At 47.1% G+C, this 15,775-nt stretch overlaps 1 long non-coding RNA gene and 1 other non-coding gene across 2 annotated transcripts in view; one reads left to right on the top strand and one right to left on the bottom strand.

The window, feature by feature from the left end:
- The window catches only part of LOC107108240, a 29,267-nt gene extending 20,415 nt beyond the window's left edge, over positions 1-8,852 (top strand). The window contains exons 3-4 of the long non-coding RNA XR_001482429.1: positions 3,515-3,567; positions 8,695-8,852. This is a non-coding gene — a long non-coding RNA (uncharacterized LOC107108240). The remainder of the gene's footprint in view (positions 1-3,514; positions 3,568-8,694) is intronic.
- Positions 8,853-14,061: 5,209 nt separating this feature from the next.
- Positions 14,062-14,133, bottom strand: TRNAV-GAC. The gene has a single exon. It is a non-coding gene; the product is annotated as a tRNA-Val (tRNA).
- Positions 14,134-15,775: the final 1,642 nt, after the last annotated feature.

Raw genomic sequence — 15,775 nt, forward strand, 5'->3', positions numbered from 1 at the left:
GCGTGGCCAACTCAGGAGCCAGCCGGAACTCCGTTCCTGTGCGTTCCTGCCTGGGCATAAGCACGGAATACATGACTGCTTTAAAGTCACCCAGTGTGTAGAACTGGCAAATTGGCTAGACATATTAGGTGCCTCCTGGATTACTTCCTGCTTGCCTGCCTAAATGGAGTGGGGTTCTGGGGGGGGGGGGGGTTACTCATACTGGAAATTCTGTTTTGCCATAAGAACATAAGAACAGCCCTGCTGGATCAGACCCATAGTCCATCTAGTCCAGCATCCTGTCTCGCACAGTGGCCAACCAGTTCCTCTGGAGGGCCAACAACAGGACGTAGAGGCCGAGGCCTTCCCCTGAGGTCGCCTCTTGGCACCGTTATTCATAGTTTACTGCCTCTGAAAGTGGAGGTTCTCCTCCATTTCCATAGCTAGTAGCCATTGATGGACTTATCCTCCATGTATCTATCTAATCCCCTTTTAAAGCTGCTTATTCCTGTGGCCATCACTACATCCTCTGGCAGCAAATTCAACATTTTAATCACTCTCTGTGGAAAGAAGTATTTCCTCCTGTTCATCCATCCTGGTTTCTGAGATTTCACCATGCAGATTGCGTTGCTTCTTAAAGGACAAGAGCGTTGCTTTAAAAAAAATATAAATATGATGAGAATGGAGTTTCTCAAAGGGGCAGCCTCAATTTTCACTTAGCACAGAAGCCCAATGAAAGTGTCGCAAGAGAGTTCTCCTCTCTTGGACCATCTAGTCTCTTCCAGATTAAGAAGAAGAGATTGGATCTATACCCCGCCCTTCTCTACCCAAAGGAGTCTCAGAGCGGCTTACAAACTCCTTTCTCTCCCCCTCCCCACAACAGACACCCTGTGAGGTAGGCGGGGCTGAGAGAGCTCTGAGGGAAACTGCTCTTTTTCAAGAACACCTCTGACAGAACTACGACTTGCCCAAGGTCATCCAGCAGGTACAAGTGGAGGAGTGGGGAATCAAACCCGGTTCTCCCAGATTAGAGTCCGTGCACTTAACCAAACAAGGCAACACCAAACAAGGCATAGCCCCCCCCCATGCCTCAGAGCTGGCACCAATGTTCCCTCCAAGCTGTGAAGTCTTAGGAGCAAGAATTTTACTTGGTGAGCGACTGGCATTAAAGTTGTGAGCGAGCGATTGCTCTGGAGCCATCCTTCCTGAGCTAAAACAAAAATGTGTGAGCCGGAGGCTAAAAAACAGTGAGCCAGCTCACACTAACTCGGCTTAGAGGGAACACTGGCTGGCACCCTGTGCAAAGCCGTTGAACGTGGGAGCTGAAACACCGCTGCCTTCTCCTTTAAGCTCCCTCACTGTGCCTGAAGTGCCCTATGTACAAAGCGGGTGGGGAGTGAACATGACCTTGCCTTGTCAATAAGGAACTAGAACAAACAAGAAAACTTCAGAAGTGTTTTCAGACGTGGCACAAAGAAGCCCACGGCTCCCAACTAACAATGGAAAATAACTTGTAATTATGTTACAGAGATTATCTGGCAAATTCCTTCTCTGTGTGTGTGTGTGTGTGAGAGAGAGAGAGAGGCGCAGAGGAGGCCTTTGTAACTGTTCGTTCAGCTGGAGTAGCCGGGGAGGAAATATTTGTTTCTGTGTAGCTAAATATGTGCAATTTGGGTCAAGAGGGTAGAGGGAAGAGGAAAGAAAGAGGGCATTGCCTGTTTAGTTCACTGGATGCCGGGTGAGCTCATTGTTTAGCCAGCGTTTCTTCCCAGGGTTGAAAGAGCTGTGAGAGCCAAAATATTTATCTGCGAAATTTAAAAACATACAGAAAACTCCCATCCTATGTCCATACCGGGGGGGGGGGGGGAAGATTGCGAGAGCATCAAGCACATGAACGGCAGATGGCAAAGATGTTCAGAGGCATGGAGAGCATCTAAGATGGAAGGATATATTTGTAGCCATTCACCTTATCTGAAGTGTCCTCAGGGAGCACTGTTTAGCCTGTTGGGGAAACATATGTGTATACTCATAAGTTTCCTGACAGGTCAAATACTCCACTGTCCCTGGAGGGCATGACCAAGGGAGGAGACCTTTGCAAGTGATGGGTGGAGTCATGCAGATACGGTCAAGAGCTAGGTTTTTTTAGGTTTTTTTTTTGTATTTTTCATATACGTGTGTGCACATCTGGAAGTCCTGGTGACCTCTGGTGACTGACCCCTACTGGGGGTCTGGAGGATATTCAGAGAGTTGCCTGAACAAAGCCTGCCCCCGCCTCCCGACTGCTGGTATTCCAAGGAGGTCTCCCATCCAAGTATTTGCCAGAGTCGACCCTGCTTAGCTTCCGAGATCTGATGAGATCCGGCTTGCCTGGGCTATCTAGGTCAGAGCAAGACCTGGCTGCTGCTGCTGCTGCTACTACTACTACTTGTTGTTGTTGTTGTTCTTCTTCTTCATCAAGAGAATGTTATTAGTTTATTTAAAGAAAGTAGGGAAGGGGAAAGGGAAGGGAAAAAAAGAAAAATATAAAAATATTCAAGTTCCAGTTTTGCATTCTGCATGCATATCTTATTATTACAATTTCACAACTACTTCATCTAGCAAGAGCTAGTTCTTAAACGGTTCCCGTTGAGCCCTGCGGAACAGAATAACTGTAAGTCAGGAGCAGTGTTCCCTCTAAGCTGAGTTAGTGTGAGCTAGCTCACAGTTTTTTAGCCTCCGGCTCACACATTTGTGTCGCTCAGGAAGGGGTGGCTCCAGAGCAAACTGATTTACGCAGCAGCCAAATCGCTCACGCACAGCTTTAATGCCAGGAGCTCACAAAGTAGAATTTTTGCTCACAAAACTCCACAGCTTAGGGGCCAGTCACCAGAGGTTGCCATGACGTCCGGGTGCGTACACACACACACACACACACACACACGAAAAATACCAAAAAAAAAAAAAAGAGTGCTCAGGCTTACTAAGGTTGGGAGCTGGAAATGGAGCGGAGAATCAGACAGATAGTCCTGGGTGTAGCCCTCCAAAGCAAGCAAAGTTTGCTTCCATGACTGCAATCAATGTTTAATGCATTCAAAGCATAAGAAATTTGCTTGTATTTCATAGCGCATATGTGCATAGCGCATAGTGCATAGCGCATATTCATGCGCAGTAGTCAGTCATGAAGGTCTCCATACCATTGCATGCTAATTTCTAACTATATTTGGTCTGATTTGAAGAGACCCTCATCCTGAGCCACGTCTCTGCAGTCAGTCATTTCTATAGTCTAACATTTGATTACAAGAGTAAGCAAAAAAAACAAAAAACCCCAACAAAGGCTCTTAGTTCAGTTGTTCGACTTCAAAAGAAAGATGTCAACACGGTAACCTTTATAAATAAAGGTGTTCTTTCGTTCAGCTCTGTGTATTAAGCCTCTGTTTATTTCCAAATGCTATCTTGGGGTATTTTGAAATTGCCTTGAAATGTGCATGAATGCCATGTTGGTTTTCTTTTTAAATGTCAGGGAAACTAATCACCCTTTTTAAAATCTTGTTTTCAGACTTCCGGCAGTTTTTTGAAAAGCTCATCTTTCTGCTGCGACAAACTCTCGGAGTAAGTCATTTCTGAAAAGTTGCCCCGTTCTAATCGCCCAGGCTTTCCGAGAGAGGCTCCATCATACCTTTGAAGATCACTTCGGAAGAACGCTAGTGATTGTCTTTGAAAGTCACAGTGCATTAATCCTGTGTTTCCCAGCTAAAATGCTGACCTTTAATTCCAAGGAGATGCCGTAGCAACTAATCCGGCCCCTGACTTACCTTACTCTTTGTGGGTGGGGTGGGGGGAAAGGAACCAGTGCAAGCTACCATACAGAATGCTGGTTTTCAAGCTTAAGTCTTTGCCATTTCTATAGTATTTATTTTAATTTGCATTCCGTTGAAATATGGTGCTCGGGGAGAATACCGTGGGGCGCCAAAAAGATAAATAAGTGGGTTCAGTCAAGCCACCGTTTCCCATCAAAGCCTGAACTCTCGCTAGAAGCTGATATGGCTAAAATGAGGCTATTGTACTTTGGTCACGTGATGAGAAGACAAGACTCACTGGAAAAGACACAAGGTGGCTTACGATACAGAGAAAACGCATAGGTAAAGGTTCCCTTGCTCGAAAGCCAGTTGAGTCCGACTCTAGGGTTGCGGTGCTCATCTCTGTTTCAAAACCGAAGAGACAGCGCTGTCCGGAGACGTTTCCGTGGTCATGTGGCCGGCATGACTAAACACCAAGGCACACGGAACGCTGTTCCCTTCCCATCGAAGCGGTACCTATTTATCTACTTGCAATGTCTTGCTTTCGAACTGCTAGGTTGGCAGGAGCTGGAACTAGAGACGGGAGCTCACTCCGTCATGCGGCACACTCGGGTCTCCAACTGCTGAACTAGTGACCTTCCACAGCCTGCAGTTCAGCGTCTTAACCACTTGAGCCACCGCAGCTACATATGAGAAGACAAGACTCACTGGAAAAGACAATCATGCTAGGAAAAGTGGAAGGCAGCCGGAAAAGAGGAAGGCCCAACAGGAGATGGACGGACTCGATCAAGGAAGCCACAAAGGCCCTCAGTCTGCAAGGTCTCCTTTCTTCCTTATGGAGCGCAAGGAGAAAACGCATAAAGCGCATTAAAAACAGAAAAGTCAAGATTTAAAATCACAACACAGGGCTGCTACTAAACTTATCCCAAAGCAGTCCTAAATAGGGCTGCCAGGTCCCCCTGGAGGGGGGGGGGGCGTGTTTCCCACCGAAAGGGCCCCCAACCCGCCAGTCCGGATACGGCCAGCGGGGGGAACCCCATCCCCAAAGTGACGTCATCATGCTGGGCCTGTGGCCGGGCGATGCTCTAGCAACAAGCCTAAAAACTCTATGGGATCATATGGGCAACAGGACTCCCCCGCTATTATTCCGGTAGAACTTGGCAACCCTAGTCCTAAATAAAACGGGCTTCAACTGCCTTCTGAAGATCAAAAGTTGGGGGGGGGGCAGGCGTACCTCCCTGAGGAGGTTGTTCCGTAATTTGTCTGATGGGGCGGTCGGGGTGTGTGTGTCTCTCTCCAAGTTATCATAATTTAGTGCATTGCCCATCTTTGATGGAAAACGGTGGGTTGTATTTCGATCACGAAATCCGCAACTTACCAGACATTTTAACGCTTATGGCACGCCCACGGGGCAACTGGGATGTCTCAGGGTTTAGCAAAAGTTCTCCATTTGTCTAGCGAGACCTCGCGTAAAAATTGCTCACCATGAATTACAGCTGCCTCGTAGCTCATGGAGATAGTGCGGTATAGTGGTTAGAGTATCAGCTATGGATCTGGCGGACCCAAGTTTGAATACCCACTCGGCCCTGACTGTTGGCTGGGTGACCTCGGGCCAGTTGGGCTCTCTCAGGCTAACTTGCCTCGCAGGGTTGTTGTGAGGATGAAATGGAGGCCAGGGGAATGATGTGAGGGGCTTTGGATCCCTATCGGAGGAAAAGCAGGGCTCGAATGAAGTAAATAGCTGCATTTGAAAAGTATGGGGCATTGGGGCGGGGCCAAATGAGTGGGGTTTTTTCCCTGGTGCTTATTTCTGATCTGATGGGGACGGGAATCCAGTCCCCAGATACGGAGAAAGCAGATCTTGTGCAGTCTTTTTTTTTTTTTTTTTTTTTGAAGTATTTTTATTAATGTTTCTGGGAACCTTCCTCAATGACAAGAAAAGTAAAGGCAGCTTTGTTTATGAATCTGTTTTAAATAGTCACAATATTTCCAGGCTATAACCAATGCTCCCTCTAAGCTGTGGAGTCTCGTGAGCAAAAATTCTACTTTGTGAGCTCCTGGCATTAAAGTTGTGAGTGAGGCCATTTGGGTGCTGCATAAATTAGTTTGCTCTCTGGAGCCGTCCTTCCTGAGCTAAGACAAAAATGTGTGAGCCGGAGGCTAAAAAAAAGTGAGCTAGCTCACACTAACTCAGCTTAGAGGGAACACGGGGTATAACCTTTTGAGAGTCAGAGCTCCCTGTGTCAGAGAGTCTTGCAAGCTTATACCCTGGAAATCTTGTTCTGGATTCAAATCTTGCTCTTCGGCTGCCCTCCTAAACTTTAAAGCATTTGTCTGCCTGCTTTTTGCCTGAGCAACTCAGGGCGCCATGCTGTTAAAACAATTTAAAATACCAGAAAATGGGTTCGCTCACAGAGGTGATTTAAAAATAATTACGCATTGACACAAGGAATATAAATTACGTCGTTGGAGCCAGTTCATGGATTCCAAGCTTGTACCGCTCGGCTTCTCAGTCCCTGGTTTGATTGAGGTCGGGCTGAGCAGGGCATATAATCTGGTTAAAAAACAGCTGGGAGTGCTTTGACTAGAAATATCCTGTCTAGTAACAAATACATATACACTGCAAAAATCTTTTAACAAACTAATGTGTTCTATTTATGGTCATCCTTTAGTAAAGTGCATAGTGTGTCGTTATTTCATCCTAGTCAGGTATAAATATTCATTACATTCAATAAGCAATAACATTCAGTACATACAGATTGATAACTACCAAACAATTTTGCACCAGTGTTTTAAAAGTCAAGCCCCAACGGGAATTTCTAGAATGATAAACCTGCTTCTCCTTGCATGAAGTCTTCCAAAAAGGGGTGCAGCCTTCTTAATAGTTGTATGGATGCTTTTTGCCGGTCCTACAAAAGAATTATGCAGCTAACATTCATGGAAGGAGTACTCCTGTCATTCTCAAAGCTGTCATTCTCCTGTCATTCTCTCCTCAATGGAAACCCTGTGCCCCTTAACATCCTTCTCCTTCCTGTCCTCCATTTTATCCCCACAACAATCCAGTGAGGTAGGCTAGCCTAGGAGAGAGTGATTGGCCAGAAGTCACCCAGCGAGCTGCTGTTGCAGAGTGGGGGTTCATACTAGGTATCTCGATCCTAGTCTAACCACTACACCACATTGGCTCTTTAGATGGTTATTTACAGGGCTATTTTTGGGCAGGAACGCACAGGAACGGAGTTCCGTCTGGCTCCCGAGTTGGCCACGCCCAGCAGGAACTAGTTAGCATAATAGGCCACACCCAACAGCAGGAACTCATTAGGATTGGCTACATTAGGGGTGTGTGGCCTAACATGCAAAGGAGTCCCTGCTACAAAAAAGCCCTGGGTTTGGACAACAAACAAGGTAAAGAGAATAAGAAGCAAAAGGTGGGTGTGGCTGGATGAGCACACTTCTGGTAACATGTGGGTGCGGCCTAATGTGCTAATGAGCTATGATCTCATGGGTGTGGCCGGATATGCTAATGAGTTTCAGCTATTGGGTGTGGCCTATTATGCTAATGAGTTCCTGCTGGGCTTTTTCTACCAAAAAAGCCCTGGGTATTTATATTCCTCATGGACCACGGATGTGCCCTTGTGGGTCTCAGGCAGCTACAACCCTGTACATCGTCTTCTTTTCATGCAACCTCTATGGCAGTTTAGAAGCCTCTTTGATTACCCCCTTTCTTGCAATATTTCCCAATGGTTCAGACAATTACCATATACTCAGTCTCCTGTCTGGGACTGGAAATGGTACTGCTCTCGCTGTTACCAAATGCATCTTGACAGTTCTAAAAATCCACGCTTAATGCCTTCTCCTCAGCCTCAGATTAACAGAGAAGTAATGATCTAAGTCTTTATATCAGACTTTCAGCGTTTACGTTACTTTAAAAAAAAAAATTGCACATTTCTCTCTCCTTTTTTTTTAACACCGGGTTTCTTGTTCTTGTGAATTTTAACCAAACCTTCCTTGTACTGTCTAAAAACCAATGAGGCTTTTTTTTTTTTGCATCAAAGTCAGAAGGCAGTGCACGGAAACTACACGAACACTGTGGCTCACGGCGAAGCTTCTGGAACTGCAGGGAAGGGGATGCGTTTTCGGTGCACTTTCATGCTCGAGCCAGAGGAGGCGCTGACGAGCCCCAATCTCTGGTCTGGTTTTTATTGCTGGATAGTGGCAGCAGAGGAACCTGGTTAGGACCGTGGCCCACAACCTGCCTGGGAAGCTCATTGGCGGCCTTTGTGCGGCCTGGCTTCTATTTCTGGGGCGTTGGGGCTGTGTGCTGGCACCGCCACCATTGCTCATTGCAGCCAGCGGCACCTTGTTGGTTTTGATACGAATCAAAGTGGATGAACTCTCTCCTGGAAGGCTGTCACGGCTGCTTAGCAAACTGAATACTCATTCTGCCGTTTATGAACGGGGATTTGAATGGAAGCTCGAGTGGTTGAGCCGCTAAACTGCAGGCTGTGGAAGGTCGGTAGTTCAGCAGTTCGAGACCCGAGTGTGCCGCATGACAGAGTGAGCTCCCGTCTCTAGTTCCAGCTCCTGCCAACCTAGCAGTTTGAAAGTAAGAAATCGCAAGTCGATAAATAGGTACCACTTCGGTGGGAAGGTAACAGAGTTCCGTGCGCCTTGGTGTTTAGTCATGCCAGCCACATGACCACGGAAACGTCTTCGGACAGTGCTGGCTCTTCGGCTTGGAAACGGAGATGAGCACCGCAACCCTAGAGTCAGATTTGCCTGGCTTTCGAGCAAGGGAACCTTTACCTTTTACCTTCTCTTCTCTTTACCTTAGTTGGAACTGTAAACAATGGCTGATTTCTTTGTCATTAGGCTGAGGCAGCAATTTCTGCTTGTTAATTTTTTTATTCCCCCCCCCCCCAACTCCCTTCCTCCGCCACAGAACTGCCGACTTTGATCACATGATGGAGGAAGGTTATGAACTGGACTTGACTTACATCACAGAGCGGATCATTGCTCTCTCCTTCCCAGCCAGCTGCTCAGAGGAGACCTACCTGCACAACCTCCAGGATGTCACGCGGATGCTCAAATCCAAACATGGGGACAACTACCTGGTAAGAGAAGATGTGGTTTCCTTGGGATGTCGTCCACATCTGTCCACTTAGTTCAATTTCAGTTTATTTCTACAGTCCTTAGACCAGTCATAGAAAAAGAAGTGCACCTTTACAATATTCCAAAATTTTAAGATACATCAGTGACACATTAAAAGCAAATTAAAATTTAATCTAATATCAAACAACTGTATCGAACTAGCTACCTTAGAGTTTCCATGATCTGAGTATCACCAGACAGAAACTGGCTTGTTGTTGTTCAGTCGCACAGTTGAGTCCGACTCTTCGCGACCCCATGGACCAGATCATGCCAGGCCTTCCTGTCTTCCGCCGTCCTCTGAAGTTGGCTCAATTTCATGTTCGTTGCATTGTCCCCGTCTTCTTTGACCTTCAGTCTTTCCCAGCATCAGGGTCTTCTCCACTGAGTGCTCCCTTCTCATTTGGTGGCCAAAGTATTTGAGCTTCAGTTTCATTATCTGGCCTTCCAGGGAACAGTCAGGGTTGATTTCTTTGGACTGACTGATTTGCAAGAAGATCAGATCAGAAACTGGCTACTTGGTGGGTCATTTTGGGGTTTCTATCAGAGAAGAAACTAGAGTCTAGCTTTTTCGGAAATACCTGGAATTTGTTCAGTCAGCGGAGTGATTTTATTATGCGCCACCTTATAATACGGGCATCTTAAAAAACATGTACTCTGTAGTCTCAACCTCCCTTAATGGGCAGGTACAAAGCCTTTCTGAGAAAGGAGTATTCTTGTATTTTCCTTCAAGTACAGCAGAAGGGAGGGCAGCGCACCTCTCCAGAGTGAAGGCTCTTCTAAACCCTTTTACTTCCAAGAGATGTTAAATAGTTGGCTGGACGCACACTATTTTTGATAATTGCCCTCAGGGCTATTTTTGGGCAGGAATGCACAGGAACGGAGTTCCGGCTGGCTCCCGAGTTGGCCACGCCCAGCAGGAACTCATTAGCATAATAGGCCACACCCAAAAGCAGAAACTCATTAGCACTGGCTACATTAGGGGTGTGTGGCCTAACATGCAAAGGGTTCCTGCTACAAGAAGATCCCTGGGTTTTGACAACAAACAGGGTAAACAGAATAAGAAGCAAAAGCTGGGTGTGGCTGGATGACCACACTTCTGGTAACGTGGGGGTGTGGCCTAATATGCTAACGAGCTGCTCGGTCAGGGGTGTGGCCTAATATGCTAATGAGTTTCTGCTGTTGGGTGTGGCCTATTATGCTAATGAGTTCCTTCTGGGCTTTTTCTACAAAAAAGCCCTGATTGCCCTCATCTTAACACTAGTTCTTCATTCCAGTGACCGTGATCTAATTAACGGGCTCTCTTGACAGATTACATTTTCACGTATGCACCTGGGATGTTTTGAAGTTGTGTCACCGGCTGTAAAGTATGAATGGTCTATAGATTGTCTGTCAGCACGCATTTCATATTAGGAAGGGCCTGTGATCAGTTGTTGCTCCCTATTGAGTACGTAAATGACAAAGGCTCACACTGTAGTATAACCAGAAATTATATAATGCATGCTATGAGTGGACTGTATTGTAGACTGTATTAATATCATTAATGAGCATAAATATAAAAAGATTCAACAAAAAAAACCCATATGTTGTCAGTGTCATAAATCAGTTGCAACTTTAAAACCTTTCCACCCGTTGCCCATTTTGATGTTGTGAAGATCGTTGACCTCTAGAAAGTGCGGAGCTACACCTTCCATTCTAAAACCTTTTTTCTAGTGGACGGCTCCTCAAAATTGACAGGCAGGGGACCTGACAAAGAATTCTTCTGAAGGCAATATTGATGTCCAAAATGGGAACTGACCTAGAGACCCATAAAGATTAGAAGTTGTAAATCTATATACTAATACCCAAGACGCCCCCTCTGTGCGGATATCTAAATCCGCACATTGGGGGCGCTTGAGAGCCAGCTCGGTGTAGTGGTTAAGTGCGCGGACTCTAATCTGGGAGAACTGGGTTTGATTCCCCGCTCCTCCACTTGCACCTGGATGAATGACCTTGGGCAAGCCGTAGCTCTGATAAGAGCTGTTCTTGAAAAAAGAGCAGTTTCTGTCAGAGCTCTCTCAGCCCCACCTACCTCACAGGGTGTCTGTTGTGGGGAGGGGAAAGGAAAGGAGTTTGTAAGCCGCTCTGAGACACCTTTGGGTAGTGAAGGGCGGGATATAAATCCAATCTCTTCTTCGTCTTCAATTATTGTAATACCATCTCTTGCATGCATTAGATAAAGTAGAGGGGAAAAACAAAACGGGGGCAATATTCTCACAGAATTTTATAAAACCTTGTGATAACTTACATAACAGAGGGAAAAGGAGCCTCTAGCCTTTTGAACTTTAAAAAAAAAGAATGAGTCATAGGTTGAAGCAGATAGAAAGAGCAAGGAAGAGAGAACCCAGGCAAATTCAGATAAGTAAAACCCATTAATTTCGAATGCAAAGGTTTACGGTATCATCCTACTTTTGCCTCGTCTAGTGAAATCAGTAGACCCACATTTCTTTTACAGAGACAAGCCTAACATTCAGCACAGAATAGTTCCTTTGAGCTTTGCTAAAATCGTAGGACAAATAATTTTGGAATGGCGCAAACGTCAGTCTTATCATTCTTTGTTTATTGTCTATATACTGAAAGCCCTTGGCCTCTCCCTCTAGCAATTCTGTTTTCAAAAATACACACGTTCTATTCAAGCCAAATTCCAGTGTATCTCAAGGTAGAAAAGGTAGAAAGGTAGAAAAGTCTGCACAGGAACTAAAAATGTCATTAGGTTTCTTGGTACCCGAACATCCAGAGGCTTGCAAACTCGTTTTTCTCATGAGGCGGATTTTCCTTTGAGCCGATTCAAGACCACCACCCCTTCCATATTAACATGAGTTTTGTTTCCTTTAAAAGCCCCCCCACCCCCAGTTTGAAAAGCAAATGCTAAAAAGCGTTCTTAAAGAAAAATATCTAAAATGACCAAATGTCCAGATAACCTCTCGATTAGACTACAGCAGTGTGCTCTACTTGGGGCTGCCCTTGAGAAATGTCTAGAAACTGCAGTGGGTACAGAGTGTTACGACAGGAATGCTGTTTGGAGTGAGTGCTAGGGATAATATAGTTCGAGTCTTATTCTGTTCCTTGGCTTCCAACCTGCTTTCGCACCCAACTCAAGGTGCTGGTAGTGAACTTTAATGCCCTATATGGCTTGGGACTTTGCATACTTTAAAGAATGTCTATTCCCATATGAACCTACGTAATGGTTAGGATCATGTTCAGAATTCCTGTTTTGGGTGCCCCCATCGTCTCAGGCTGGGCAGGTGGCAACCTGAGAAAGTGTTAATGGCGCCAAAACCATGGAATTCCTCTCCAGGCAGTTTTGCCAATCCCTCGCCATCATGGTCTTCGGCCAGTGGGAAAAGTCTTTTCTGTTTTGCCTGGCGTTCCCTTACTGACGCTCCATCTTGTCCTTTAGATGTCTTTTTAACTGTTTAATTGCCACCTTCATGTCCCTAGTTGGGCAGGAAGGCGGTAGACATTTCTGTAACCTGGTTGTGACTTGTGTTAAATGCAGTGCTTAAAATTCTGTGTTCCCTCTCTTTTTTTCTCCCCACTGCAGGTGTTAAATCTCTCGGAGAAAAGGTTTGACCTTGCCAAACTTAACCCAAAGGTATTGGACCGTTTCACTGAGTGTTTAAAGTAAACTTCTGACATTGAACAGCCAGAAAAGAAACGCGCAAGCCCAGTCTTCTCCAGGCCCTACAGCACTGGAACCCTTGTGTTGCTGGTGGCAGTAGCCTCTGGAGAGGAATGGGCTGGTGAGGGCCAGACTCCACAGTATGGAGAAATGGTTCGGGGCCATTTAACCCCTTGCCCTCTGCTCACCGCCGCTTTTCGCAGGGAGCAGAAAGCAGGGGCATAAATGGCTCATGGACCAAAACGAACCGGTTCTGTTTGTGAACCAGCATATCGATTCATAGTTTGGTGATGTGGTTCATGGCCATTGTGGTTCATGCCCATTGTGTTCCCTCTGAGCTGAGTTAGTGTGAGCTAGCTCGCAGTTTTTTAGCCTCCAGCTCAAACAGTTTGCCTGAGCCCAGGAAGGAGGGCTCCAGAGCAAACTGATTTATGCAGCAGCCAAATCGCTCGCTCACAACTTTAATGTCAGTAGCTCACAAAGCAGAATTTTTGCTCACAAGACTCCACAGCTTAGAGGAAGCATTACACATGGAGCTGCGTGGTGAGCAGGATGCAAAACTTAGGCCCCGGTCACACGGGCCGGATATCGTGGTGGGGAGGCGTGGCTGTTTGCCCTGGGGCAAAATAACGTGCGGTTGCGTGATCAGACGTCCCGTGGAGGTTCCGTGGAGGTCCCATGGGTAGGGGGGAGGTGCCGATCACAGGACAATCCTGCGGCGCAACAAAGAAGCGGCGTGGTGCGGCAAACGGGTTTGTTTTTTTCTGTACACCAAAGTATGCGCATGCTCTGTTGGGTGCTTGTGCGCATCCATGGAGACTTGGGGGGAAAAAAACGTTTTGCAAGGGGACATGGGCGGGCCCCTGATGCCACCGGAAACGTGATCAGACGCCCGCCCTTGCCCTGCGGTTACCAGAAAGTAGTACCTCGGAGGTACTAGTTTTTTACCCCGCATCTTCAGCGGGAAGCCTCGGGTGAGCCACGGGAGCTCTACGCTTCCCAGATGTGGCGGTGAGATCGCGCCTGGAAAATCCGCCTATCTTCCGTCTCTCTAGCGTGGCTAATTCTCCGTGTGACCGCAGCCTCAGAAGAAAGTCTCTGGTGATCTCCTCTGCTCACAGGAAAGATAGAATCCACGACAGTGTCCGAGGGTAGCCATCTCCGTCCGCAGTAGAACAGCTCGATTTGACTCCAGTAGCGACTGAGAGACCAACGAGATTTTTGGGGGCATAAGCTTCTAAAAATCAAAGCTCCCTTGGTCAGATTTCTCCAGTCGTTCTTTCCCATGTGTCCAAACGATGCAAACGCCATCAATAAATCTCAGGTACAAGAGGAGCGTTAGTGGATGGGAGCTGAGGAACACATGAGCGCCTGAAGCGGCCCCCCGCTGAATCAGACCGTCGGTCCACCGCACTCAGTACTGTCTAGTCAGACTGGCAGCAGCGCTCCTGGGTCTCAGGCTGAGGCCTTTCCCATCACCTCCTGCCAGATCCTTTTAACTGGAGATGCCAGGGATTGAACCTGGGACCTTCTGCATGTCAAGCAGATGCTCTGCCACTGAGACACAGCCCCGCCAGGTCAGCCATGAAAGTGTTAGCATACTGTGGTGCCATGCGGGTGCCCGTGGCTGTGCCCTTTGCTCTGATCAAGCTGATTACAATGTGCACTGTCCCTCTGCATCCCAAGTTCCATCTTTGTGGCACCCCTCCCACCTTCTGACGGGGACATAAGAGTCCAGAGCCCTTACCTGGATAGCCCAGGTTAGCCCGATCCCATCAGATCTTGGAAGCTAAGGAGGGTCGGCCTTGGCTAGTATTTGGAAGGGCAACCTCCAAGGAAAACCAGCGCTGCCACCAGGCAATGGTAAACCGCCTCCAAAAGGTCTCGTGCCTTAAAAACAAGTCTAGCTCGCCACCTAGTGGTGCGTAACACAAAAAAAGGAGCTAGACCTGCTGGCTGCCAGACAATCTCAGCATCTCCTGGGTATTCTACACAGAATGCCATAAGAACATAAGAACGTAAGAGATGCCAATGTTGGATCAGGCCAAAGGCCCATCCAGTCCAACACTCTGTATCACACAGTGGCCAAAAATACCAGGTGCCATCAGGAGGTCCACCAGTGGGGCCAGGACATTAGAAGCCCCCTCCCACTGTTGACCCCCCCAAGCACCAAGATGACAGAGCATCACTTGCCCCAGAGTTCCTATCTATACCTTGTGGCTAATAGCCACTGATGGACCTCTGCTCCATATGCTTATCTAATTCCCTTTTGAAGCCGTCCATGCCTGTAGCCGCCACCACTTCCTGTGGCAGTGAATTCCAAGTGTTAATAAGATAAGAGACGATAATACGATAATGAGAAAGCTGAGATCTCCCTTCCAAATTGTATCCGTCAAAGGGAGCCTTGATTCTCAAAAGCATATTACCCCCCCAAACCTTGTTGGTTTCTATGGTGCTACTGGGCTTGAATCTAGAATCCATTGTGTCTTATCATTTGTGTTTTAAGACCCACAGAATCTTGAAATTTTCATTCGCTTTATAAACAGATGGCACACTGTTGGTAGAATTTCTGGACTTCACCGTATGCGCTTCAGTGTCTCTGTGACGGGAGTTTTACAGAACGTTTGCATAGACCCATTGTTGTCGACGTTATCCCAACAAAAATATTCCTTTGCACTAATGCCATTAGTGGAGCAAAAAACACGAACAGAAGAATCCTAAGGCCTGTGTGCCTTTTTATGTCCTTGCTGAGGTATTTTATATTCAGGTGGGGTAGCCCTGTTGGTCTGAAGCAATAGAACAAAATGTTGAGTCCAGTGGCACCTTTAGGACCGACAGCGTTTAATTCTGCGTATAAGCTTTTGTACGCGAAAGCTTATGCCCAATGTTTAACTTTGTTGGTTCTGAAGGTGCCGCTGAACTCACACTTTGTTCTGATGTAGTTTATTTAGGCCCCTGCCACACGGCAGGAAAAAAACGAGGAGAAGCCAAAAAAGAAACGCCTCGGCGGGATCCCACGGATCCCGTTAGCGGTGCGCCGTTGCTCCCCGGCATGATCAGATGCCGGAGAGAAAGAGGCGAGTGGGAGGGGGAGGCTGCCGAACTGCGCATGCTCGGGCATGCACAGTTCGACCGGGAGCCGGGGATGCGACAGCGGCAAGACGCGCTGCCGATCCCACGGCCAGGAAGATGCGGCCCAAACGGATGAACCACC

The sequence above is a fragment of the Gekko japonicus genome, unplaced genomic scaffold (genome assembly GCF_001447785.1).
Source record: "Gekko japonicus isolate JY-2015 unplaced genomic scaffold, Gekko_japonicus_V1.1 scaffold1966, whole genome shotgun sequence".
NCBI lineage: Eukaryota > Metazoa > Chordata > Lepidosauria > Squamata > Gekkonidae > Gekko > Gekko japonicus.